This window comes from Mus caroli, chromosome 19, assembly GCF_900094665.2.
Source record: "Mus caroli chromosome 19, CAROLI_EIJ_v1.1, whole genome shotgun sequence".
Lineage (NCBI taxonomy): Eukaryota > Metazoa > Chordata > Mammalia > Rodentia > Muridae > Mus > Mus caroli.
Window position 1 is genome coordinate 49,642,794 of NC_034588.1, and position 22,133 is coordinate 49,664,926.

The 22,133-nt window shown below is 43.6% G+C and overlaps 1 protein-coding gene and 1 non-coding gene across 7 annotated transcripts in view; one reads left to right on the forward strand and one right to left on the reverse strand.

The window, feature by feature from the left end:
* Positions 1-22,133, forward strand: part of Add3 (adducin 3) — a 103,631-nt gene continuing 81,498 nt past the window's right edge. For 2 of the 6 annotated variants that reach the window (XM_021151222.2, XM_021151228.2), the window contains exon 1: positions 1-281. The gene's annotated coding sequence lies outside the window, so the exon portion shown is untranslated. Of the gene's footprint in view, positions 282-2,364; positions 2,699-20,090; positions 20,375-21,747; positions 21,959-22,133 lie in introns of those variants that run through there. The other 4 variants (XM_021151223.2, XM_021151227.2, XM_021151224.2 and 1 more) reach the window with 3 other exon arrangements.
* Positions 20,494-20,600, reverse strand: LOC115030035. The gene has a single exon (XR_003835627.1). It is a non-coding gene; the product is annotated as a U6 spliceosomal RNA (small nuclear RNA).

The window sequence follows — 22,133 nt, forward strand, 5'->3', positions numbered from 1 at the left end:
ACATCTGATGAAGCAACAGTGGAGAGGAAAAACCAAACCCATTCCTTTAAGAGAGATTCCGCCTCCTCTCTTCTAAGCCAGCGCCTCACGGCAACCGTGGAGTCTCTAAGTCACACACTTTACAACTCAGCATTGGGAGAAGCAGCAGCCGCCACCGCCGCCGCCGCTGCTCCGCGGCTGCAGTGGGTTCCCGTGCAGCACTGCAGAATCCACACCTAAGCCGGGGAAGACGGACACACGTCGGCTCCCCTGCTGGCAAAGCTGCTTCGGATCGCCTGCAGGTAAGCACATCTCTTTCCCATTTTGTTCATAACGCGTGGGAAAGGCAATGGTGGCGAAATGCACTCCTCATCAGCCATGCTTAAAACGTTATGTGAATCTGCAGTCCTTTGGAGGTGGGTTGGGGTCTACAGTTCTGTCTGGCACACACACGTTCGGGGTAGTGGAGACTATTATATGATATGTGATGCTACAGTACTTTTTCTTCTCTTTTGCTATGCGTAAAAAAGGCTAACCTAATGCATGCAGAGCATTTTTCTTTTTCTTTTTAAATGCAGAAAACACAGCCACTCCCAATCTCGCTCTCAAACACTGCAGATATTTTTAAATGGCAAATAAAATGATGGGTTGAGCGCTTCCTAGATGCCGTTTTTCTCCTTAAGGCTTAGCAAGACTTCCCCCACGAATGTTGAGTGTTTAAAAATAAGAAGACATGGTCTCTCTCTTTTTTAAAAAAAGCAAATGGGTGATAGTGGCAGACTAAAATTTCTATAGCTTTAGTCCAGTGGAGAGGGAAAAGGAGGATAAATGAATTGCAGCGTTTGCCAAGAACGCTATTCATTTGCCACACTTCGTATGTGGGAAGAGGAAACTACATTTTAATTAGCACATTTTTTTTTTTTTTTTTTTTTTTTTTTTTTTTTTTTTGGGAAAGGGGATGAAGATGAGGAGGCTGGCGCGAAGTATTTGAGGGGGAAGAGAGCCTGCAGATGAGGAAGGAAATGAAGTGGCCTGTCGCCAGTGCCTTGGAAAGGACAGGAGATAAGGGTGGGGAAATGAAGTTTGCTGTGTGTGTTAGGGTGGGGTTAACCCCAGGGACCATGAATCAGTAGAATGGCGTTGGGAGGAGTGTGCTTGAGGGTGAATTCGTGCAGTGGAGAGGGCATGTGTGCCGGAGCGGTGTGCAAGTCGTGGGTGGCGGAGGAGAACAGCGAGCGTGTGCCTGGAGGTCTATTTCGAGAATAGGTTGGGGTGAGAAACCCGCCTGGGAGGCGGGGGTGGGCAGCCCAGTGTCACCTGTGGAGGGATCCCCGACTCTGCAAATGAGTGTTGCAAAGTTTGCCTGGCTTTAGACCGATTTTGAAGGCTGCTGGCGGAGCCAAGACTTTTCATCTCCCAAGAGGTCAGCTCTCAGAAGGTTTAAGAGGCAATTAGCCAAAGTAAGAGTGCAGAGTTTGGGCTGGTCCAAATGAATATAAAGGCCCTTGCCCCGACCCTCTGTGGGAGTGAGTGAAGGCGGGAGGCTCCCCCAAACGTAAATGTGCTGAGAAGAAAATCGAGGCCCCCTCCTGTGGGAGCCGAGCCGAAGTCCAACTATTGTGGCCTCTCCCCCAAAAAGCCCAGCGGCCTCAGTGGGCCGCAGAAGCTCAATCTGAAAGCTACGGCTCAGCTGAGATTCACTGGGTGGGGGAAGCACGTTGGGACTGGGGAGGCAGATGTTTCCGTGGCGTCACCCTCCCACTCTCAATCGGGTTTCTCTCGGGGTCGTTTCCTTCTCCGGCAGCGGATCGGAGCTGCACGGAGGGAGGAAGACCTTGCAGAGGCGCCAGGCAGGCGCCCTGCAACAGGCCCTCCGCTTGCGGAGCACGTAGGCCCCCACTGCCGCAGCTGCACGGATACGGAGCTTGCAGCTCCAAGGGGGGCCTCGAGGGGCGGGGCCAGAGAGCTCAAGGGGCAGCAGAGGCGGGGCCTGGACCTGCGAGAGCCTGTTGGGGGCGTGGCCTATTAGGAGCGGAGCAAAAAAAAAAAAAAAAAAAAAACGCTGGGCCGACGAAGGGCGGAGCCAGGGGCACGCTCTTGAGCTAAGAGGGCCCAGCCCGTACTGGGCGGAGTGAAGGCTACGGGGGCGTGGCCTATAAGAGGCGGGGCCAGAGCTCTCGGGCCATGGGGCGGGGCCTTGAAGCTGGGGTGCTAGAAGGGTCAAGCCTGTAGAGGGCGGAATCAAGAGCCCTGAGGCGGGGCCTATAGTAGGCGGGGCCAAGGCGTTCGGGCCTGTGGGGCGGGGCCTTCGGGGTGCTAAGCGGGACTAAGCCTGTAGGGGGCGGAGTCCTGGGCTCTGTGGAGGCGGGGCCCAAGGGGCGGGCCAGAGGGCGTTCGTGGGTAGTTCGGCTGGTCCCGCCAGAGCGCGAGGCGCCCGCCGGTAACGGTCGTGCGGGCGAGGGGCTGGAGGGAGAGGAAAGGGCTTTAAATGATGTTTTGAAGCAGCGAGAGCTACACGCGTCGGCGACCAGGAGTCGCCACTTCCCGCTGCCGGAGTGGGGGCTCGGCGTCCAGGTCCTGCGTCTCCACGCCCCCTCCCTTCCCGGCCCTCTCCTCGGGAACCGAGCGAGCGACGGGAAGAGGCGGCTGCGGCGGACCGGGCGGCCGCTGCAGCCCGGCGGTGGCGAAGGAGGGGGCACAAAGCCCGCTGCGCTGCGAGGTAATCCTGCGGGAGCGGAGGGCCCGGGGTCCCGCCGCGCTTCCCACGCCGAGTGGGGCTTCGGACTGGCTGGCCGCGCGGCCTCAGGTGAACCGTGCCCAGGGCGGGAGCGCGAGCCCCACGGGGCCGAGGAGTCGGGGTGCGGCGCCGCAGAGTGGGCGAGGGCGTGGGATCGCAAAATCCTGTTCTGCGGGGAGCCTTGCTGACCCCGAAGGTGCTCGCGGGGACGGTGGGAGGTTCCCGCGCTTGGAGAAGGTGGAAGACGACCGTGTTGATTTGTTGTTTTCTTTTCTTTTCTTTTCTTTTTTTTATACCCCCTCGTGGTTTAAGAAACTTCAGTCACAAGTTGAAATTGTTCAACCACTTTATCTAATCAGTGTGACCCTCCCCAGCACACACACACACACTAAAAGTGCGCGCGGGCGCGCGCACACACACACACACACACACACACTCTATAACCTTTCAAGCATTCCTGATACTTTATTCTTCTTTGCGGGGTGACAGCCCAGTTGGCAGCAGATTTGGTTTGCTGGTGTTTGGGGCACTTCCAACCTCTTTGGAGGTATGTAATAGCTGAGGCAAAGCCACTATTAAACCAGGCCTCTATTAAAATGACAAGAATGGCCTCAGGTGAACTTTTTTTTTTTGTTGCACAGATTTAATTGCAAGTAGATGCCCGTTTAAAGTGGGAGTGTAAGGAAAACCACTAAATATCCTTGGCACATGTGCTCTTGGAATTGACTTTGCTAGAGTGCTGTGGGATTTAGCTCAGCCAAGAGGCTTTGAGTGAGGATTAGGAGCAAGGCTCAGGAAGGAATTGATAAGACTCTGGGGCTTGGGATGAGCTACATAGACATGTGTGAGTTCTTTACAGTGAATTATGAAATTATAGAAATTTTAGAGTTAGCAGTATGAAATGATTGCCATTCTTAGAGTGGACTCCATCCTCAGTGTGCTGAATATGTATGTACTGATTTGGGTTTTAGCAGACTTCTAGTAAGAGTATACAGTGTAATATGTGCTTTTAAAGTGAAGTGACTTGGCCAGTAGAATGACCTGTGTATTTAAGGTACAAGGCTGACTCATTGATAGAATTGTTTCTTTTCGAGCACGTCTGGAAGATGTCATAGCTAAATCTCCTTTGTGTCGGACTTAACTTGCAGGGTAACTTTTTTTCCCTAAAATTGATCAGATTAACTGTAGTTATGAGTAGTGGCCGGACATTTTTCTACACTTCCCCCACCTCATTAAATTGACCCAGGAGTGTCAGCATGTTGGTAATAGTTGCTTTAAAGGACCCCCCCCAGCAATTTATTACCTATCTAGGATGCTAAACATAACTTAAGGAGCTCTGTAGATACTTGGTTAAGAGATGTTATTACAGTGAAGCACTTGTGCATATGGGATATTATGGGATATTAGAAAGTGTTTGGTAGTTTTGGAAGATGACGGGTGATTGCATGACCCCTGAAAAGATTTTACATGACTTTCAGAATATAATATGTAGTCAGTGGTTAAAGATGACTGAGAAGTTAATACTGTACACTTTACTCTTGCTTATCTTTTTATCAATTATATTTTTCTGTAATGAATGTGATTTTTTTGTTCAGTGATGTGCAGTGCTTTTTATAACTTGCTTCAGCACTATGGTTGATAGCAAGTTATATGATAGCAAGGAGATTAGTTATAAATTAGGAGCTCCTCAAAGCTATGCTTGGAATTATTATAGATAGCTGACATGCCCCTTTCTCATAACTGCGTGCAATGTAAAGTTAGGGAGAAATGCTAAAATAACTACATTAGATAAAGGAAGAGGTCTGTCTGAAAGACATGTACAAGTTGCTAAGCTGTTTCTCACTTTAAACATTTTTGTTATAATTAATATTTAGTACTAGCTAGTTCATTCAGTTGGAAAAATTAGCTGTGTAGAATAAAATAATAAGAAAACTTAACATGTCTAAGCAGTGCTGTCTTTTCCTTCTAAACATAAGCTTATGTGAAATTATTCAAGTCCAATTTGACAGTTGCTGAACAATCACAGATCAAATCAGGTAACAGAGATTCAAAATGAATGCTTACTTTATTTCATGTCTCTCTCATTAATGTGCTCTCCTCTGAACTTGGGGTCCATGCCAAATGTTTATAGCTGCAATTGTTAGGAGATCTTTGGGGTTTTGTCATTGGTTTAATTCCCTTGGCTTCTGAAAGCCAAGACAGGTTCAGATTTACTGTAATGGTTGCTCGTGTTAACTCTTCTCTAGAATACCCTGACTATGATGTGGAAGGAGGAGGTTTGTTACCTACTAGATGCATATAGAATAATCTATGGTTGTTTGCAGTCTTATTTTCAGAATTTTAGTGGCTGCTGGTCAAATACACATGAAAAAAAAAAATTAAATGGAAAAGTCCAGAAATAAGCAATTCTTTTTTTTTTTTTTTTTGGTTTTTTGAGACAGGGTTTCTCTGTGTAGCCCTGGCTGTCCTGGCACTTACTTTGTAGACCAGGCTGGCCTCGAACTCAGAAATCCGCCTGCCTCTGCCTGAAATAAGCAATTCTTAAGTTTTAAGTAACTTCATAACAGTATCTTGCATGTTTTCTTGGTTGTTGTATTCCTGTGATACCTAATTTCTAAATAAAATATTATCAAAAATACCCATAGACTAAGTATACTAGTGATTTCAGACTTTTACTCGAGTCTTGAAATGTATCTTTGTAGACTAGGAAAGATCCTAGTGATTATTATCTTTAGAGATGGTGAATTATAGGGGCATGCGTGTGTGTTTGTATGTGTATGTCTATTTGGGATTCTGTTATTTTTAGGTAAAATTAATGTATTTGCCTGGTTTTTGTTCATTAAATGTTTACTAAGTACCAAAAATTAAAACGTATTAAGCAAAAAAAGTTTCATAGTTTATTTTGTTTATTTCATATTTAAGACTCTGAGTCTTGTTACATCTCAATGAGAGAGCCCCTGTCATCGTCTACGACGCTACTACACGCACAGAAGAACATCCTAGGAGCCTGGAGGAATGATGCTGGCTTTTAGACTTGTCTGAGAGTTTCAAATGACCATACTCAACCAAAAGTATAACATGGACACCACCTCATGTAGCCCTGGCCGGCCTCAAGTCCACTCTGTAGCTGAGGTTGACACCACACCCAGTTTTGTGTGGTGCTGAAATTCATACCCAAGGGCTGTGCTTATTAGGCAAGCACTCCTCCAAGCCCTAATCTTTGACTTTAAAAACAGTGTTTGACAGTTTGCATCTTGAAAGGGTGACATAGATTAGTCTAAACTAATTAGTCTAACTGTGCTAAAATAGAAATGCATAGGCTCAGCATAGCCTCAGATAGGGGCTAGGTGTAAACTGAGCCACTCAAGAGGACCCACAGCATTACCTTATACTTGTACATCTTCTTCAAGGTCGGCTTTGGTTAAAGCTTAGCTGAAGTGTGAAGACTTAGTGATAGAAAGTGGACTTTGAAGTCTGGGTTTCATAGTCTCTGAAACTGGAAATGAAGATGCTGGTGTGCAGGAAACACATTAGCTGACAGTTAGGAGGGATGGTTCCTCATACAAGGCAATAGCTTGGATATCAGGTTATAAAGTCTGTTTTGTTTTTTTTGAAAGGGCAGTGGACATACCTGATTTTTCTCATAACCAGCTACAGGTAAAAATATATTTGAGAAATGTACCAGTGTCTCAATTGTGTGCATATATATGGTGTGTGTGTATACACATACATATATATGTGTATATATATGTCATATGTATATATAACATGTTACATATGTATATATATAATGTCATATGTGTATATGATATGTATCATATATATATACACACACATACACAACATATGTGTGTGTTGACAATTTATTTTACTTTTGTGTGCATGTATGTGTTCAAGTGTGCCCACGTGCTCTGTTTCTGAGAGTTTGGGTGCACATACATGCATGTGGAGATGAGAGATCAACCTTGGATATCATTTCTCAGAAGCTATCTACCTTGTTTTATTTGTTTTTTCTTTGTTTGCTTACTTGTTTGTTTTGAGACAAGTCTCACTGTATAGCCCTGGCTAGAACTTCCTAAATAGATTAGGCTGACCTCAGAATTAGAGATTAGGCAGTCCTTTGTCTCTTAAGTGCTGGCTGTAAAGGTCTGTGCTACCTACCATCCCTGGCCTCATCTTGTTCTGTGACCATCTCTGGCTGGAACTTGAGGCTGCTCGCCTTTAGGTTAAGCTGGCTGGCCAACAAGCCCAGGCACCCTCACCACCTTGCCAGCTCTGGGATTTCAGGCAAATGGCACCATTCTTGGCTTTTTCTTTTTTAATTTACTTTTTAGTTTTTTAAAATTATACATATTTGTATGTAGTTGTGCGGTCATGTGCATCGTGTCATGGGGTATAACGTGGCAATCAGCTTGGGGGTGTTAGTTCTCGCCTTCCATCACGTGGGTTCTGGGGATCAATCTCCAGGTGCCAGGCTTGGAGCAGGCACCTTTACCCACTGCATCATCCTGTGGGCTTTTTACTTGGGTGCTAAGGAACAAACTCAGGTTCTTAGACTTGATGGCAAACACTTAACTCAGTGATCTCCTTAGCCCCTGTATAATAATTTTTAATGCTCACATTATGCATTAAGGCAGCTAGATATCAAGCATTGAATTACAAACAGAACTTACCTCTGAGGACTATGCATTAGCTCATTATTTTATTGTTTTAGCCATCCCCTTGAAATTTAGTTTGTGATATTTTATTTCCTGTCTCTCACCAAGAAGAACTGTCCTCAAGTGAAAATGGAAAGGGCCACCCAGATCTGAGTCAGCCCAGTCAGCTCCACTCTCAAAGGCTCGCCCTCACGGAGGCTGGCCACCTGCTAATAAGCTAGAATTCTGAAGTTTCTGAGATTGTGGGGATTTGGGTTATGTCTTTGTCATCATTGTCATCAATATTAGTGTGGCATTCTCCCACGGTAGGTTCACCCATTCTGTGCAAGGATAACATTTCTTTCTTTCTCTTCCACACGGCGTTCTCGTGTTTTGTTCTGTAGGAATGATGGGGAACATAGTTTGCTTGGTATGCCATAGGGTTCCCCCACACTATGGAACTTTGAAAACACTACTTTTAATTCTTTAGAAATGAGCCCAACAACTGTTAGCTGCTCTTGTATTTTCACTTTCTAATTGGAAAAGACTGTAGGGTCAGTCTTGTAATAGCTGAGGAGGTGGCTGGGAAAGGCATTGGGCTGTGATTGGGCATCGGACCTTGATGCCTGGGACTTCACTGCTGCTTGTGGGACTGGGACAGATACTGGTGGAAAGGGAAAGAGATGGCGGTGATGTCAGTACACTGCTTTTTTGCCACACACCCTTCCTTTTCTGAAGCATTAGACTAGTGTGTCACCCTACCTTGCCGTTTGCTTATGGTCAGGATAATATTCTCTCTCCTGGGAAAGGTGACTCTTTTTTCAGGTTGATTCCTGTGTCATTGCTGAAAATTAGTTTTTGGGAGGAGATGACACTAGAAGGAGTTCCTTCCATTTTTCACAGTTAGCTTGCTTTTTAAATCTCACAGAAAGATTTCTGAAAACAAAAGTGTGAAAACCTCACTCATCATCTGATGGCTGGAAACCATTGTGTGTGTGTGTGTGTGTCTGTGTGTGTACACACCCACTTCTGTATACACAGCATGGTTCATATACCTGTGAGCCCCAAGGATATCCTCTCTCCCTCTTCTGGGCCTGGAGTTATAAGTATGCCCTCCCCCCCACCCGCCAGGACACTTTTCCTGTGGGGACTGGAGATTGAACTCAGACCCTCATGCTCTGTGGCAGCTTTGCCTACTGAGCCATCCTAGCCTCAGGAGCCATTATTTTTTATTATTATTTTAGTGGTCCTTAGATTTATTTTTATTATTTTATGTATATGAGTGACACATCTGTGCACCACATCTGGCACCCTAGGAAGTGGTGAGCCCTCATGTGGGTGCTGGGAATTAAACCCAAAGCCTTTACAAGGCTCTTCATCACTGAGCCAACTCTCCAGCGCCAGCATTCTTCATTAAAGTAAATACGAGAAATCCTCATTGCTTTAAACACGTCTTTGTTTTGTAAAGCTAGATCTGCAGCGGTTTTGTATCAGAATGTTTGATCTATTTAAGTGGATACCAAAACTTTCTTTCTTTAAAAATAATGATTTCTTTTATGTACATTGGTGTTTTGCCTGCATGCATATCTGTGGGAGGATGTCAGATCCCCTGGAAGTGGAGTTACAGACAGTTGTGAGCTGCCATGTGGGTGCTGAGAATCGACTCTGGACCCTCTGGAAGAGCACCAGTGCTTTTAAGAGTTCTCTTTCTCCAGCCCCTGAAGCCCCTCCAGCTTATTTTCAATTAGTGTTGAAAGTAGTGGGTTCCCTGTCTTCATGTTGATAGCGATGAAATCATAGTTCTCTAAATACTCTGCAGCCATTAGTTACCCTAATGCAAAAGGCATCAAAGACAAGGACATAGTCACCAGCCATGTGAATACTGGCATGGTTATCAGTAAGTGCCATGGGGTGGGGGGTGGGGGGGACAGTTTATGCCTGAATAAGAAAATTATTCTTGCTTGCCATAGTAAAGGCTCTGAGAAATGGATTACTTGGCGTCAGCTGAGTTACTGGTTGCATTTGATGTCTATAATAATCTCAACTTCTCTGGGCTCTTTAGAGGCAGACCAGGCTTTTCACAGATCAGGAGAGTAAGTACCCTTGGGTTATTTTAAGGTTTCTGGTTTGAGTCCTCTGCTTTGATGAACGCAGACCTGGAGGAATTTGATTATCAGTTAAGTACTTTGAAGAAGGGATCCCTGCTCTGCATCTATCACACCTGAATGTCACAGTAATGCTTCCTAGAGCTCGTGGAATTTGCCCCCAAAGAGTAGAGTGCCATCTACTGAATGGCCGGCATCAAGTTGAACAGTGTCTTAAGTTTTTCTTGCAAGACTCAGGCAGTTTCTGGAGAATCAGGCCTTGACTCATTTGGAGGATTTGAAAGGCTCTTAGTACCAAGTGGAATTGTTGCCTGCTTAAGTTTAATTATGTTTCCCAGCAGGAGGCCTGACTGCACAATAAGAACTAATTCACTGCCTGTTGGAATGCTTGGGAAAGAAGAAACCTTTAGTTGTTGAATTGATACTAAAAAAGTCTAGCCATGATGAAATTAATAAACTAGGTGGTAAACAAAAATATTTTTTGAGGTATTTTTATTCCCAGGTCTGGTTATTGATGGCTTCAGCAAACAGGAATGAAGTCTTTCCTCCCTGTGCCATTTTCTTTGTCTCAGTGAGTGGACACACTGATTCATAGTGGGTTGTTTTTTGTTTTTTGTTTTAATGTATCCTAGCTATCTTGAAGGTGTTTGGTTTTGTTTCCCTGTCTTCCTAAAACTGTAGTAGCAGGAGTAGATACAGTGGAGTTAGCAAAGATGGTTGAGGTCAGTAGAGGCCGCCTGGAACAAACCTGTCATAGCCAGATGAGAAGAAACCTGGCAGTAGGAACTGAAAAGAACCTTTGAGATTGTTCCTATAAGGCTACATTCATTATGTAACTAATTGTTACTGTAATAATGCCCTTGACTGGTCTACATTCGTTATGTAACTAATTAGCTAGCCATTCTTTTTTTTTTTTTTTTTTTACAACATAAGGGGAGAATTTTATTTTTATGATGAGACGACAACCTGTTTCTGGATGCCTCCAAAGAAAAGGAACAATTTCAAAATGCTCTAGGCCCACATGATTTTGTGTTTTTCTCAAATATTTGGGACTAAATAGTTCTTTTTTTTTTAATATTTTTTATTACATATTTTCCTCAATTACATTTCCAGCTAGCCATTCTTATTAGCCCTTAAAAACTGCCAGCATCGTGTTAAAGTATTATATTTATCTGGTTTAGTGAAACTTTCTGATGAGCATACAGGCAAGAGTTTATTTTAATGACTCAGTTATTTCTAAACACCATGCAGGGATTTTCATAGGTTTACACGTGTCCTTGTTGGTGACTGCACAGAACATTTGAACCAAGATTGGAATATTTCTGTCTTCATTGGAAATTATTTTCTTTTAGATGGGTGAGCAGGTGGGTAAACAGGATTGAAATTCCACTAGAATAAGGAAGGATTCATGACATAGATTTTTTGTTGTTGTTGGTTTTCTTTGAGACAGGGTTTCTCTGTATAGCCCTGGCTGTCCTGGAACTCACTTTGTAGACCAGGCTGGCCTCGAACCCAGCATGTGACATAGAATTTTTTAAGTACTCAATATTTGGTTTTTCTCTATTGTTTGTTTGTTCTTTTTGTTTATTAGTTTAAGCCAAGAGAAAGAGTGTATTTGGCCATAAAGTAAGTTGTTTCCCATGCTATAGCCATTGTTCCTAACATATGACTTCCCGGGAGGGATGGGTGAGTTAACCTTACAGGTCTCTGCTGGGCTCAGTTATGGTGGAGAATAGAAAGAGAGGGGTCATTATTTTTATATATCATTCATTTTAATTGTTAGGGTTTGCGAGTGTGCGTGTCCGTCTGTCCATCTGTCTGTGTGAACACAGATGTCCGAGGAGGCCAGAGGCAGGCATCAGATCCTCCCAGAACTAGAGTTAAAGGCAGCTGTGAGACAGGCAGTTGCCTGATGTGGATACTGGGAGTTGAGTTGGGGTCTTCTGCAGCAACAGTATGTTCTCTTAAATGCCGAGCCATCCTTCCAGCTCCTTATTTTTTTTACTCCTAAATATTTTTAAGTGGTAGGACTTGCTGTAGGGCCATTATAACTCATGTCCATAGCATAATAAAATTCAACTACATGCCAATCTGAGATCCTGAGGGAAACCTCAACATCATGTGCACACCAAGTATTCTCTGTACACCACGGAATGTGATATACATCATCTGTAGTAATATTTGATTGAATTCATGGAGCCATTTAATTAAGAGATTCATAATTGTGTGTGTGGTAGCTCACACCTGGAAAACCAGCACTTGGGTAGTTGAGATTTTGAAACAGGAAAAATTGTGACCAGTTCGAGAATACCCTGGTCTACATCCAGAGTTTCCTGGCTAGGCAGGGCTACAATGTAGGACCCTGTCTCAAAAAACAAAACAAATGGACAAATGACTTGCTTACTCTTGTGTGCTATCCTTGTTTATGGTATATAATTTACCCATAATAGATATCCTTATTAATTTAGGAAGCTAGAGGTCACTGTTTTGATATCACTAAAAGCTTCTTTTTAAAAAAAGTGTGTATGTGTGTGTGTGTGCTCGTCTATGTGTATGTGGATTTGCGCGTGTCTGTGTAGTACCTATTGATGCCAGAAGTGGGTATCAGATCCTCTGGAGCTGGAGTTAGAGGCAGTTTTGAGCTGTCCTATGTGGGTGCTGGGAACTGAACCTGGGTCGTCTGCAAGATCAGTACACACTTTTAACCACTGAGTCATTTCTCCAGCTCCTAATGAAAAGCTTCTAACAGTGTAGTTCAGCAACAGTCATCATTTGAGAGCTTCTGACTTTTTGCTTTCATGGTAAGGGAATGGCAGGCACTGTGTCCTACAGTTTCTGCAGAACCCAAAGATTCTGAAGAGTGTGCTGCCTTGGGGCTCTTGCGCTGCTGTTAGACATAGAAAAATCAGCAGCAAGTACAGAAACAGTACAAAGATGTTAATTGCCACTATGCAGTGAATGCCAGATGACTGGCACAGAAAGGAGTCCAGAGAAAGGGAGTATTTAGAAAGAGGGATACGAGTAGGCCTAAAGGGATGTTAGGATTTTACTAGTTAGGAAGGGCAGAAAGACTATGGGAGAGAGATTCTGTCCATGATTTTTTCTACAGCATGATGGAGGATATCTTAGGGAGTGGCTCACAGTCTCTTCTTTTTCTTATTGACTTGGCCATGCTGACAGTTTACTCCTTGTCTGCCTGTCGAAGGCATCGTACTTGGTGTCCTTGTGTGTTAAAATATGGAGAGTTGTGGTTCATCCTCTTAAGGCTCCCGAGACGTTGTTCGTCAGTGCAAAGAACATGATTCTCACTAGCACGTGGTTTGGTTGCAAGGTAGCCCAGACACCTGTGATGGTGTGGTGTGGAGCTCATGGGAATGGGTCTCACAGAAGGCACATGCCATGCACGTCCTTGTCTGTGTGTCTGGGTGTCTGTGTGTCTGGGTGTCAGCTAAGAGGTAGCATCGCCGTAGGAGCTTTGTTACCTCTGGAGTTTGAGTTCTTCAGAAGCTGAGGGCTTTGGCAGCAGTAGGTCCTTTCCAATAACAATGAGGCAAGCCAGGAGGGCAGCTTTCCTAAAGCAAACTGCACAAACATTGTAGTGTATTTTTCCAGAAGTGGTGATTTCAGCTCTCATCCTGATTGTATTGTGCTTAGTTAGGACGGTTATTTCCTCGTAAATGTTTCTGTGGCCTCTGTTTAGATTTCCGTTTTTGAGCAGCTTGATAGTTCTTCCTCCCATTTGTTGCTTTCTTCATTCAGCAAATGTTTATTGTGCAGTTAGTGTGCTGGCTCTGTTGTAAGCACTGAGGACTCAATAAGCAAAGCTCACAAACCCTTCTGATCTAACGGAGTTGATGTGTGAGAGAATAAATACAAATAAATAGATGAATATATTACATGCCATGTCATGCACAAATGGAGAACAGGAAAGAAGATAAACACCTCTGGGGGATAGATGCCAGTTTAAATAGAATGACAGGATGAGACCTCACTAAGTATATGAAGTCACAGGTGGCCTGTGAACAAAGAGGTGAGACGGGAAAGGATTCTCTATGGGCATATGAGAAAAACCATGGCAGGCAGAGGAAACAAGCCCAGAGCCCTGTGTGCCCACATAGCTGAGGATGAAACAGAATGGGAGAAGAGGAAACAGGAAGCCCAGGGTGGTGTTGAGCAGAGATATGGCAGTCTGACATGTATTTCTTTCCTTCCTATTAATTTTTCTTTCACATTTATTTCATCTGGATTGCTCTTGCCTCTCCCTTCCCTCCCCCTAGTCTCCTCCCTCCACCACCCCTCTCTCCTGGATCCATCCTCCCTCACCTCCCCTCAGAAAGGAACAGGCCTTCCAGGGACTTCAACCAAACACAGCATAGCAAGCGCAGTAAGACCAGGCACGTATTCTTACACCAAGGCTGGATGAGGCAACTCAGTAGGAGGAACAGGGTCCCGAAGGCAGGCAAAAGAGTCAGAATCAGCCCCCGCTCCCACGGTTAGGAATCCCACAAGAACACGTTGCTATACAACCATACCATACACTGACATGTATTTCTTTAAGGATGCTTTGGGCTGTGTTTTGAGAGTGGCTGCAGGGAGACTGCCTAAGAGGCTCAGTCAGTGACCTAGGTGAGGGGTCATCAGTACATCAGTACAAGAGGGGACACTGGGCTGGAGTCTGGGCCAACAGGATTTTATAACTGGTTTGTGGGCTGTCAGTGAGATAGAACGAAGCTTGATCCTAAACTTTCAGTCCCAAGCAAAAGTCTGCACACGTTTGGAGAAAGGGAGATGGCAGTCTGAGGTGCGTTGCATCAGCAGCTTGGAAGCCGCCCTGAGTGGAAATCAGGGCTGAGTTGAAATCAGGGTTTTCTTCTTTCAGTTTTTTTTTTTTTAAAGGAAGGTATACACAATCCCTTTAATGATCAGATGAAAAATTTTGCTATTAGGGCTTGAAATATTATTATACATCCTTAATGCTTTCAAAGCTTTTAATTTATCTTACTCGAACCATACATGTATTATAACTTCTAATGACACTTAGTACCCAAAGAAATCCTTTTTGTAAAATAACTTACTTTTAATTAAAATGTAAAAACAGAAATCAACGTTAGTGTAGTTTAAGAATGTGACTGTAAATGGAGTAACCTGGCTGTTTCTCAGTTAACATGGTTAAAAATAGTAGCAGTTATCATTATCACCCAATGATTCTGACAGCTATATATTCAAGAGAACACAAACATGTTTCCACACATAGAAGCATTATGCATAATAGCCAAAAAGGTGGCAACTGAGCATGTCTTAAGATAGAGTGAGGTGGTGAGACAGACAGGCAGACAGACAGACTTACGCTAGTAAAGAAGCAGGCACGGAAGGATGCATGCTGTCTGTCACTTTCAGGATGATTTAGCAGACGCGTGTAGAGACAGAAGAGCTGAGCAGTGGCTGCAGCTGCTGCAGAGGGAGGTTTCCTTTCAGACAGTGAGGTGGTTTGGGAAGTGTAGTGAGTGGTGAGGGCTACGGTGTTGTGACGATTTAAAAAGCCACTGAAGTAGTTTGAAAGAATAGACTTAATGCTACAGGGATTATACCTTAGGTTATAAGAAAGTATCAGGGAAATATGTATTGTGTGTATTTATCTCTTCATAAGAAACAAGCTATTGATGTGACTTATTTATGAGACAGCACTGCTGTCCCAGGAGCATGTTAAATGAAGCAAAAGTTACCACACCTGGCCTGGCTCAGCTTGCCTTGCGTCAAGAGGTTAAGGTGCGTAGTTCATGCAGAGAGTAACCAAGAGGTGGCCTTGGGACGTCATGAGTGCGTCTCTTCAACACCTGGAGAGTTTCCTAGAGGGTGGCCCAGATAAGCAAGAGAAGGCTTTGTGTATGATTATCAGTCTTTGGGCTGCAGGGAGCAGAGCCAGCTTATAAATAAGTTGGTGAGGTCTTAAGTCAAGAATGGCGAGCTGTGTTTCCATACCTATAATTAAAGAATATGGGAGCACTGAACTTACAATATAATAATTAACTACCGAAATATATTACCATTGAAGACGGCCTGCTTAGGAGGCACATGAAAGGGGGCTTTAATTGTCATATACCATCTACCTTAACGTTTCAGTTTTTATTACTGCTGTTACTATTACAATCACCACTACTATTTTTGGTTCTTTTAGTATGTCATATAGCCCAGGTCGGCCTCCAACTTATTATTTAGCTGGGGATGGCCTTGAGTTTCTTATTCTCCTGCCTCTAGATTAAAGGGGTGAGGGGTGCGCCACCACACAGTTCTATGTGGTGCTGGGGGCTGAACCTAGGGACTCACTATGAATGGCGAGTACTCTACCAATGGAGTTAGGATCTCACTGCCCCCCACCCAGTAATACCGAGATTACAGATGTATGCCATCTAATGTTCTTTGTTTTTTGCCAAGATACAATTTATATAGCATAAAATTAACTCCCTAAATTTATTTTAGAAAAAAATCTTTCCTTATTACAATGAAATTTTCTAGAAAAGAGGGATCATTTATTTGATGGCTATGACTCCAACTCCATACTGAGTGTAAAGTGCATCCTGGCATGATGTTTTACACCTGTCATTCCAGTACTTGGGATGCTGAGGCAGGGGACTGCTACAAGTTACAGGCTACCTGGCTACATAGTGAGTTCCAGGCCTGCTGTGTTGTTGCGGTAAATCTCCAACCCAAATAAAGCCCTGGCAATGAAAACACAACTCAGTTAATATGAATACATGCTGAGCGCCTAGAGTGGGCAGATCTACCACTACACTACCATCTTCCCCATAGAAGAGACCCCTTAGAACCTGCGGTTTCTCCAGGCCAGGGGCTTCTGCTCTGCTTGCTTTTTCTCACCTCCTGCTCCTCTCTCCCAAAACCTTCAGTTCCACCTTCCTCTCTTCCGTCCCAGTCGCCCGCCGCCCTCTAGCCTTTATTTTGCAATTTAAGGTGGGAAGAAGGCTTACAGGAAATCACTAGAGTGCTGACTCATTCCTTGTTGCAGCCCTCACAGGAGAATAGACCATCAACTATAACTCACCCCAGGGCTATCCCCACAGTGTCACATCTAAAAGGAAAGAAGGCAGGGGTGACAGGCACAGGGGATGTTTATCCTGTTGAGTTAGGCAGTGGAGCTTTAATCCCAGCACTCGGGAGGCAGAGGCAGGTGGATCTCTGAGTTCAAGGCCAGCCTGGTCTACAGAGTGAGTTCCAGGACAGCCAGGGCTACACAGAGAAACTCTGTCTCAAAAAAACAGAGAGAGAGAAGAGAGAGANAGAGAGAGAGAGAGAGAAGAGAGAGAGAGAGAGAGAAGAGAGAGAGAGAGAAAGAGAGAGAAGAGAGAGAAGAGAGAGAGAAGAGAGAGAAGAGAGAGAAGAGAGAGAGAGAAGAGAGAGAAGAGAGAGGAGAGAGAGAGAGAGGAGAGAGAGAGAGAGAGAGAGAGAGAGAGAGAGAGAGAAGAGAGAAGAAGAGAAAAAGGAAGAGAGGAAGAGAGGAAACCCGTCAGGGAGGGTGTGGTACTTGGTTTGGACCTAGTGGATCCATTTGGTTTTAGCTACTAAGGAGGAAGGTGAATTATCAGCCATGGTAATGGAATCCCAAAGCCATTGGGGAGGGTGTGGCAGGAGAGGAGAAGTAGGAACTGTGAGGTCCAGGGCACTTTTGTATGACCTTGGGGAGTATTTCAAGACATTTAGATTTTATTCTGTGGCACCTGTTTTAGTTGATGAAAGCCATAATCGGGTGTGTCAGAGGCTTGCCATTGAAAATGCCATGGTAGTGAAGGGTGTGAGTGCTGGCAGAGTCAGGCTTGGGACTTTCAGAGATAAGCAGGTGAGCCTGAGCCAGAGCAAGGGACAGGACAGGAAGTGCTAAGTTGTCCAGCTTCTCCCCAACCCAAATTGAAAGTATCTTAGATAGGGGATTGTTTTGATGGACTTTTGGGCGAGGGTCACAAGAGTGGGACTACTGCCTTACAAAAGGGACCCAGGGAACCCCCTTACCCCTCCTGTGTGGGATGTAGCAGTTAGTCGGCCATGAACAAAAAAAATCTGGCCCTCACCAAACACCAAATCTTTCAACTTCTGGATACAGATTTCTCAAAACTTCCAGAGGTATGAGGAATAAAACTGTATAAACATCTCTTCTGTGGTGTAACAGAGGCCCTCACGGACGATGACACATTGGAATAGGAGATTTGAGGGAATATTCGTGCACCTTGCTGAAGATCCCTGTGATGGACGCTAAGGATTTTACTCCATTTTTCCCACTATCGCCTGACAGCAGCTGGCCTACTGGAAATCAGAAGGCTTAGCAAGTCTTCGCAGTCTTCGCTCTTCCAAGACACACTTTAGCAACGCGACTCTTTATTAATCTGTTTGACTGCTCGTCAGCTATTCTTCCCGACAGTCTTTGAGATTGCTTTCATCTATGTGTTTAGAGACAGACGAGTAAGAATTTTGGCCAAGGACTAATCTTGTTTCCAAGGGAAATTGCATCCCCATGTTATGCTCTTGTACTTTGCTTTAAACTTTGGTGAAGTGAAGTAACAAAAAGGAAATAATCAAGTTGCATTGGGTGTTGCAATACCACGTCTATCACGTCTGAACTGTAGGAAGTCATTGTGCCATTTATAGAGTTTCTTTGATTACAGTTAGTGGTTCCTCCTGGAAGCTTCAGAGTAACCTAATGAATGTGGGTTACTTGAGAAGCTGACAAAGGCCGGATTATGGAAGAAGCTAAGTATGGCCGTCAATAATCACCTGCAGGCTCACACTTGTTTTGTAAATTAAATGGAGGCTGGAATCCAGCAGAACTTCATAATCTGCACAGTGAAATGATTAGCATAAGATTTGGCTCCTCTGATGCTTCTGATAGTTCCGTTATAGGTATGGTTGGGCATTGGTATTTATCTTTATATATAATAAGACATGTAGAAAACATGTGTGATGGGGCACTGATTTTACAACTCTGATAAAAACTACTGAATTCACAAAACTAACTTGTAAATTATTTTTAAAACTTGCTTTAGTGTTTGAAAGTTTTTTGGTTTCTCAAGACAGGGTTTCTCTGTGTGTAGTCCTGGCTGTCCTGGAACTTGCCCTGTAGACCAGACTGGCCTCAAACTCACAGAGATCTGCCTGCCTCTGCTGGGTTTAAAGGTGTGCACCACCACAGCATAACTAAAAGTTTTAAATATTAAATAATGTTTGGGAAGGGGTACTCAAGAGATGGCTCAGTAGTGGTCAAGAACACTCGCAGAAGGCCTAAGTTCAATTCCTGGTACCCACGTGGCCCTCAAAACCATCTGTTACTGCGGTTCCAAGGGATCTGATGCCTTCTTCTGGCCTCTATAGGCATACATGTGGTGCATAAATTTACTTGCAGGCAAAATACTCACATATGTAAAATAAATCTGAAAAAAAGTTTAACATAACTTGTTTATCCAAAAACATTCTTCATAAAATGTAAGATGTTGCATGAGCATAAAATATAATGAAAATAAATCAGAAGTATAAAAGGTACCCCAAGCATTTCAAAACTAAGATTTATTTAAGTTTATATTAGACTTAGTATTTTAACCAGATTTTTGTAAAATATCATTTTGAAGTATTTAAAATTATTTTTGAGTAAGAAATAGGACAAAGTCTATAAGGCACAGAGTTAAACATGGAAAATTGTTATTTTATCATTAAATGGCTCAAATATCCCTTGTACATTTTTCTAGAACTGTTTATTTTAGGGTTTCTGAAACAAGACTTTTCCTGCCTATACCTGTCCAGTATATTGCCACATAAAGAGTAAAGCTAAATTTAGTCTCAGAACAGCCTGGGGAGGTCAGGGTGTGATACCCCAGCCCTCCTGTCTCTGGGGAAGTTCCCTGTCCCTCCTGCCTTCCCTTCCTCTTAAGGAAGCAAGAGTTTCCTGGAGTTACTTTGCATTCTCTAAATACTAACCTGTATTCACTGATTCCAAAAAATGATTTAAGACCAAGGTCTATGTTTTGCAGCAATAAATAGGTTTACATCTTCAAGATTCTGGGAAATTAAGATGGGGCGTGGACCTCTGGCCATTGCTTTATTTTTTTTATTAGATATTTTATTTACATTTCAAATGTTATCCCCTTTCCTAGTTTCCCCTCCGAAAATCCCTTATCCCCTCCTCCTTCCCCCTGCTCCCCAACCTACTCACTCCCATTCCTGGTCCTGGCATTCCCCTATACTGGGGCATAGAACCTTCACAGGACCAAGGGCCTCTCCTCCCATTGATGACTGACTAGGCCATCCTCTGCTACAAATATAGCTAGAGCCACAAGTCCCACCATGTGTTTTCTTTGATTGGTGCTTTAGTCCCAGGGAGCTCTGGGGGTACTGGTTAGTTCATATTGATGTTCCTCCTATGGGGCTTCAGTCCCCTTCAGCTCCCTGGGCATTTCTCTGGCTCCGTCATTGGGGACCTTGGAGGAGTCATATCTTCATGATTGGAGGGGGCCCTGCATGCAAGCTGGGCAGATGCTTTGGTAGGGGCAGGGAATCTTTAGAAGTGCTGGCCAGTTATGTCTGCCTCCAGGGTATTTCTGGTCGGCTAATGTTTTACCTTTTACTTGGATTTTATAGTGACAGAAGCAGGAATTCTGAAACTTTCAGAGGTGGAGAAAGGGAAGAAAGAGAAAGTCTGGAATCCCAAGCCTCTTCCTCTGTTTCTGACAGAGGCCTCAGATTAAGAAGGGACACGAGGCTGTGAGGCCCTGCAGTGCTAACTCACTGCTGGGGTCCAGCGCTCCCCAGGCTCCCACTTTGCAGTCCAGGGCTCTCTGCTTTATCTCAGGGAATCCCTTGCGGCAGTCCTGCGAAATTCATCTAAAACTGCACTTGGCCTTCTCAGAACAGGCTTTGTACAGGTGAGAGTCTTCGGGTGCTTGGGGTTGGCTTTTTTCTCTCTTTTGTTCATTCAGGAAATAGCACTTAGTGTTCTCTTCAGTTTTTAAATCTTTCATCAAATTGGAGTTGTTTTGTTTTTTAAAATCTGGAATATGTCATGAACTTTCTTGTTTTCTTAACAAAAAGCCATGCTGATCTTCTGTGTATTGTTTCAATTTAGTATGCTCACCACTGAACCAAGTGATGTATATGGTAAATGTTTCTGACATGTTTAGGAACATTATATTGAAAATTCAAACTGGATGATTTGGCTGCCTTGACTTTTTTTTTTTCAAGGAAGATATTTAAATGAGAAACACTTGCCCTTCTCAAAGCAAAGGAAAAGGTTTAGATCATTTGTTTGAGTAAAATAGATTATAGAACTTTGACCCCAATTTTCCATTATTTTCCACTAAGTGAGCTATTGCATAAAGCACAATAAAGAACGAAAGCTGTCGTGTTAGAAATGGTGGTGTTTTTAAAATATAGTTCTGTAGTTAGGCTTATTTATCAGAAATAATTTTAGTTATTAAAAATCTACTTTGAGACGTCTCAGACTGTGAAGGGCTTTCTCTGTAGGCACAATCACCGAAGTATAGACCCTGGCACCCATGTTTTCAGATAGGGTCTCACTCTGCAGCTCAGGGCCTCCTTCAGCTTCCTGGGTGTTAGGATACAGGCGTGAGCTGTCATGTCTGTCTAAAAGACAGCTGTTGACTTTAGACCTGATTTCCATTGCTGCTGGCATTTGGCAAGATATCTGTGAGCCTTTCCATCATCTTCAGATGGAGAACAGGGATAAAGAAAATGTCTCACCTTGCTTTAAAGGTGATGTGACATGACATTAAATAAAGTATGTCATAAGTATAGTATCAGTGCATAGTTGATCAATAAATACGTATTGACTGAATCTTTCCTGCTTGCTATACATAATTCCTAGTGAGAAAGAAGGAGGAGGCAGCAAGCATGAAGTGAGGGTAGGGTATTTACCAAGACTGGCCCATTCCTAAATTGATTGCATGTCAGTGATCAGACGAACAAAGTAAGCCTTGGGGATTATTGGGGTGTCTTTGTTTGATAGATACAGGCTCTCAGTGAGTAGCTTCGGCTGGCCTGGAGTTTACTACTATATGAACTTACAGAGCTTTGCCTGCCACTGTTTTTCGAGTGTTGGAATTAAAGGTGTGTATCACCACACCTGGCTTAATAATAGTCAGAACTATAAAAAGCAGGTTTAGAAAGAAATTATGTAAAATTGTTCATACTCTACCTTACATATAGTAAGAAACTGATTTTAACTTAATTTCAGTGCATTTATCCCATTAAGCAATAACATCTGTTTGTTTCTAAATTTGCTTCAAGTTTTGAAGACAAAAATATCAGTTTTCAAAACTCTTCTTTCTTTTTTTCTTAGCTAGGATACACGTGCATTGCATTCTGTTCCTTCAGAACGGTTCATAGAGAACTGTCCATGGCGTACACGATTGCTGTGATGGTTATAAGCTTGTGCAGTAATTAGGACAGAGGAAAACTCGAAAGCAAGAAAAGCAGCCACTTGACTTGAGGTAACCTTAATGTAGTGTTTTATTTTTATTCAACCTTTAAGGTCAGCTACACTCTGAGATAGAAGGTTGACTTTTATGACATTGGCTGTGTGGTGTGTTCTGAAGCTATGTGGGACGATGTTTCCAGCTACTTACATTTATGATTTGCTATGCGCTTTGGGAAATTTATTTAAAA